At 48.4% G+C, this 6,187-nt stretch overlaps 1 long non-coding RNA gene across 1 annotated transcript; it reads left to right on the forward strand.

Moving 5' to 3' along the window:
• Positions 1 to 3,900: 3,900 nt before the first annotated feature.
• LOC134435865 (uncharacterized) lies at positions 3,901 to 5,449 on the forward strand. Its single transcript, XR_010032113.1, has 3 exons — positions 3,901 to 4,514; positions 4,700 to 4,770; positions 5,334 to 5,449. It is a non-coding gene; the product is annotated as an uncharacterized LOC134435865 (long non-coding RNA).
• The last annotated feature ends 738 nt before the right edge of the window (positions 5,450 to 6,187 follow it).

A 6,187-nucleotide genomic window follows, 5' to 3' on the forward strand; every position in this document is an offset into this window, starting at 1 on the left:
TCTTACCTGGGGCAGACTGCCTGCATCAGCGCCTGTTTCAGTGGGCAGTACTGTGATAGTTGAGCCAACCACAGCAAGATGTAAGCCCAGTAAAGTCCTCGTGGGCAGAGTAGTGACACCTATGTGGGGTGACAGGTGGCTGCCAATGAAGCTTGTCAATCCCACTACTGAACAGATTGTGCTAAAGAAAAATACGAAAGTAGCAGATGTGTTTCCCTGCATGGCCACTGAAGATTTGTCGTTGCCCCTCACCATTCAGTCCTCCCCCCAGTCCCTGTCTGCTGCCCAGCCTCCCATGTCGAAGGAAGAGATCAGTAGTGCACTGGCAGAGATTGGCCTTCAGGACCTGGATCTGGACGCGTGTGAGGTGTCTGACCAATGGAGAGAGAGGCTCTTTCACATCATCCAGAGGTACGAGACCATCTTTTCACGGCATAAGCTGGACTGTGGCGAAGCATCAGGGTTCGAGCACAAGATACACCTGGTCGATGAGAGGCCGTTCCGTCTGCCCTATCGGAGAGTACCACCCAATCACTATGAGAAGCTGAGAACCGCCATCAGTGATATGGAAGAGAAGGGGATCATTCGGAAGTCCACCAGTGAATATGCCTCCCCCTTGGTCTTGGTGTGGAAGAAGAATGGCGATGTTCGAATCTGCACAGACTTCAGGTGCCTCAATGCCAGAACCTTGAAAGACGCACACCCACTGCCTCACCAGACTGACGCCCTGGCTGCACTTGGTGGCAACGCCTACTTTTCGACCATGGACTTGACATCGGGGTTCTACAACGTGCCCCTGTGCGAGGACCATAGGAAATACACCGCCTTCTCCTCTCCCTTCGGTCTGCATGAGTACAACCGGATGCCTCAAGGCCTGTCGAACAGCCCAGCCACCTTCATGCGTATGATGATGTCCATCTTCGGTGACGAGAACTTCACCAGCTTGTTATGCTACCTGGATGACGTGATGGTCTTCGCCCCCTCAGAGCAGTTGGCGCTGGAGCGTCTGGAGATGGTCTTCTCTCGCCTAAGACACAACAACCTGAAGTTGGCCCCCAAAAAGTGTCACCTCATGAGAAGAACTGTGAGATTCCTTGGCCATGTCATATCCGAGGCGGGAGTGCAGACGGACCCTGCAAAAGTCGAGGCAATCAGCCAGATTCAAGTGTCAGACCTGATGGACTCTGATGGCATCACTCCCTCCCAGAAGAAGATCCGCTCCTTTTTGGGCATGGCGCTCTACTACCAGCACTTCATTGAAGACTGCTCAGCTAAAGCCAGGCCACTTTTCAAGCTTCTCTCAGAACAGAAGGCTGACAGTAAAGTCCACAGAGGTAGGAGGCCAAAGAAGAAACGCCATAGCTATGTGAAGCTCAAGCCGGATGACTGGACACCAGAGTGCAACACTGCCTTCGAGGCCCTGAAACATGACCTGTCACACGCTGTGACGCTGTCCCACCCTGACTTCGGGAGACCTTTCATCTTGGCAGTCGACGCTTCATTTGATGGGATCGGTGCAGTTCTCTCCCAGCTGCTGCCAGGTGAAGACATCGCTAGGCCTGTTGCCTTTGCCAGCAAGACTCTGTCCCATGCCCAGCTGAACTACCCTGCCCATAGACTCGAGTTTCTAGCTTTGAAGTGGGCCATCTGCGACAAGTTTTCTCACTGGCTGAAAGGGGTCCATTTCACAGCATGGACAGATAACAACCCCCTCACCTATGTCCTGACCAAGCCCAAGCTAGATGCCTGTGAACAGAGGTGGGTAGCCAAGCTCGCAGCATACGACTTTGATCTGAAGTACATACCTGGTCCCAAGAACATTGTCGCTGACGCCCTGAGTCGGGAGCCGTTCGTCAGTCACCGTCTGGTGAGGGAGCCCTACCTATCGCTGCTGGATGTCACAAGTGGAGTCGTCAGGACTGGAGTGCAGGATGCCTTCCGGCTCACCACGAACTGCCAAAGCGTTGAAGTCCCGAATGGTCGTGCTGATGCTGTGCTGTGTCCTGGCCAGGACCTCCATCCGCCAACTGGTGGATCCTTCAGCTCGGAAGAGGTGTCTGCAGTGATGGCTGCTCATCAGGCTGGTGGTGTCTCACAGCTGCTGTGCCCGGACGCTGAGTCACTACAACTGCCGGACGAAGACCCGTCCATCGTCATCCCCCAGAGTCAACTACACAACCTGCAGCAACAAGACCACGTAATCAGCAGAGCCCTCTTCTATGTTCAACGGCATAAGCGTCCAGATGCACGCGAGAGAGCAACCGAGTCCAGCTGTGTCCTCCGACTGCTGAAACATTGGAAGAAGCTGAAAGTTCAAGATGGAATCCTCTATCGAGTCAGGAGAGACCGACACATGAACAGGAAGATTTTTCAGTTTGTTATCCCTGACGCTTTGAAACAGCAAGTCCTCCACGGTGTCCACGACGCTGCTGGTCACCAGGGCCGGGCTAGGACCCTCTCTCTGGCCTCTGAGCGATTTTTCTGGACAGGCATGCAGAGAGACATCATGAACCATGTGCAGCGCTGTCAGAGATGCGTTGTGGGCAAGACCCCTGAGCCTGACGCCAGAGCCCCTCTGGAGAGCGTGCGCACATCAGCACCCATGGAGCTGGTGTGTATTGATTTTTGGACGGCTGAGCTTAACGACAAGAAGACAGTCGACATACTTGTCGTGACAGATCATTTTTCAAAGTTGGCCCTTGCCTTCCCTTGCCGTAACCAGTCTGCCAAACAGGTTGCCCGCTGTCTATGGGACAAATTTTTTTGCATCTATGGGTTCCCCCAAAGAATCCACTCAGACCAGGGAGCTAACTTTGAAAGTCGGCTTCTGAAGGATCTACTAGAGATGGCAGGTGTGCACAAATCCCATACGACTCCGTACCACCCTATGGGCAACGGCATCACAGAAAGGTTTAACAGGACGCTAGGTGGCATGATCAGGGCCCTGCCTCCAATAGCCAAGTCCAGATGGCCGCAAATGCTGCAGACATTGACTTTTTGCTACAACGCCACAGTACACGAGACAACGGGCTTTGCGCCATTTCACCTGATGTTTGGGCGGACCCCACGGTTGCCTGTTGACGTCATGTTCCACCATGTCCTAAAAGACACCACTGTTGTCAGCTGCCACGAGTTTGTGCACCGTCTTAAAAGGGACCTCTCCGACGCAGCCCTAGTTGCTCAAAGAAATGCCAGTAAGCAGCAAGACCGCCATGCCGTGATCTACAACCGAAAGGTCAGAGGACAGCCTCTAGCAACGGGAGACAGGGTCTTGCTGGCGAATCGCGGAATCACTGGGAAGAGGAAGATCGCTGACCGGTGGGACTCAACGCTTTACGACGTTGTGTCAGTCAGATCCCCAATCAATGTGTACAGAATCAGAGATGGTGTCTCAGGGAAGGAGAAAGTCGTGCACAGAAACCTGCTGCTCCCAGTCGATTTCCTGATGTGTGCCGATCAAGACGATTCTGTGTCGCTTGGAGGCTCACAGTCTGCCGTGTCCTGCAAGAGTGCTCGGAGCTCCGCTGCCGTAGCCAGCCCAGAGGCTGTTCAGAGGCGCACCATGGACTGGCTCATGCAGTCGCCAAGTCAAGCAAGTCAAGCAGATATGGAGGATGGGACCTCCCCAGATGAGACTGCTGTCGAGCAACCCCTGCCAACGAGTGTGGATGACGCCCAGTCCGATGAACTGCCAGACGATGCTTCCATGGACTCAGTGGCACTCCAGACTCTGTCACATTCTTCTCAAATACAGCCTTCCACTGATTCAGTACACGTCACACATACACCTACTGATACCTGCCTTCCTCCCTCTGACACTACTGATTCTAGTGAGACTAGGCCTGAGCATGTCAGCCTTACTTGTCCTCAGAGTATTCCAGCCCCTTTGGTTACGACGAGGTGTGGGAGAAGCGTTAGGCACCCACGTCGGCTTATTTGTGAGATGTCTAGCCAAAGGCTCTTGGGATTTGCAGGGCCTCTCATAGGATCTGTTTTTGGTTTCAATAACTCTGGCGCTCACAGGAGTGCTGTACAGACAGTCTGATTCTGTCCTTCTCTCTCTCTCTTTCTCTTTTTCTGACCTGTCTGTCGTCTGAGACCAGACTTGAAGGTTATAACGATAGAGCCAAGATATGTACGTCCGTGAGGTGTAAATGGCATCTCTTTTACTCTGTGATAGGTATTGGGGTTGGTACCACTCCATTCTTACACACTTCTTATGGAAGAATTTCTTATGTTGACTTCAGTACATTAATGCTCGAGATCCACAGTCCTTTTTCTCTCCTGTCCTCTATCTTTCTGTCTCTCTTATTTGTTTTTGCATTTTTCTGCATCTTTCGCGTCAGGTGTACCATTTTTGCATAATTTTAGGGGGGTGTATGTAACAGAGTACATCTGCGTTCGTTGTAAAATTATCATAAATGGTACGAGAGCGCCCTCTATTGGTAGCTCTCGTGGGTTGATATGGTGGTACGTTGCGTGGTTACTTCAGAACACGCCTGGAGGATGTCACGGTAGGTTGCTTTCATGAGCAGTCTGAGACTGTTAAAGATATTAAGTCTCAGATATAAGTATTAATCCTGTATTTTCGTGTAATACAGGTCTGATAGAAAACAGATATGTTCAGCACCTTTTTATTACATATGAATAGCAGTTTGATACCGTTTTTGACATTGTTTTGATCTGACTCCCCTTCCAGACGTTGACCGAAGTAGCCACGAAACCTGTCTTAATCCTGTATCCCGTTTTGTGTACCACCTATCATTGCAGGTAATTTCATTGTTTGTATCGGTTGTACCATTGTGTCTTTTATTTATTTTATGTAATTGTTATGAAGCTTCGGTTTTATCAGCTTCAAGCTAGTTAAGCTAATTCAGGATGCTAGCGAGTCAGTTATGAGCTGCTCTCTCGTGAGCAGACGTTAGCTGTAGAACTGTCTCGCGGCATCCACTGAACCCTGTATTCATTGACGATATCGTTAATTTGTTCATGTATCTTTTGTATAACCAAAAACTGGTCACTGTATCCTATTCACTGTTATGTCTGTATCCCATTCTCTATTGAGATTACTGTCACGTTATGTATCCCCAACCATTTAACCACTATACGATCACTTTATGTTATCCCTGTCTATTGTTATGCGTCTCCGATGTCATTGTATCCCTCTGTGTAACCCCACATATTTAAGAGTAGCCCCGGTATTTATTGTTTTATGTTGGCTACGTAATGTTAATGGAACCTATGTCATGTGCAGTATAAAGTAGCCTACTGTAGCGTTTTCATACACACACACACACACACACACACTCCTTATATTTATTTTATGTATTAAGAACACGCCTGGAGGATGTCACGACGTTGACCGAAGTAGCCACGAAACCTGTATTAATCCTGTATCCTGTTTTGTGTACCACCTATCATTGCAGACAATAAATACAGATTAGACCAACCCAGCCTCCTGCAGTGTGTCCATAAGCCAGACCTGTCACACATGTAATTGAAATAAATCCACTCCACGTGATAACTGACGTTTACTGTTCTTCTCAAGACATAGGCCTACAAAATGTGCATGAACTAACTAAAATATCTGTAATGAAAATAAAAGGTTATAAAGTCTGCGAGAAGCTCGGAGCTTCAGAGCAACATATAAGAACTGGTGCTCCCACGCCACGGTTCTTTGCGATCTGAAATGAAAGCCGGCTCGTCCATTCTTAAAGCGACAGTAGGCCTACACATTTTTAATATAGGCTACAAAAGACCCAACAAATGACCTAAACCTGTGAATTCTTATTGTTTTAGCTTTCCTATATAATATTCATCATTTTAATCATGGAATATGCCTATTAATTACATTTCAAATTCAAATTAAATGATCTTTTTAACAATTTTTAACTATTTCTATTTATTATAACTTAAAGTCTACTTTGGCTGCTACAAGGATTATAAAGATGACAGTGGGTTAATTGATTAAGCATCCTCATATTTAGCCTATTAATTTACTCATCATTTCATTTCATTTAAGATGAGGATGACTCAGAGCCACAGACCTCTGCACATAGGGCAGGTAGGCATAAGACTGATAATCTCTGTGACTGATACAGGTTTAAAAACTATCAAGGCTTTTTCTCATAATTTCATTTAATTTAGGGGCAGCCACATACCACACATGAGGAAATGTGGATCAGGA

The sequence above is a fragment of the Engraulis encrasicolus genome, chromosome 20 (assembly GCF_034702125.1).
Source record: "Engraulis encrasicolus isolate BLACKSEA-1 chromosome 20, IST_EnEncr_1.0, whole genome shotgun sequence".
Classification (NCBI taxonomy): Eukaryota; Metazoa; Chordata; class Actinopteri; order Clupeiformes; family Engraulidae; genus Engraulis; species Engraulis encrasicolus.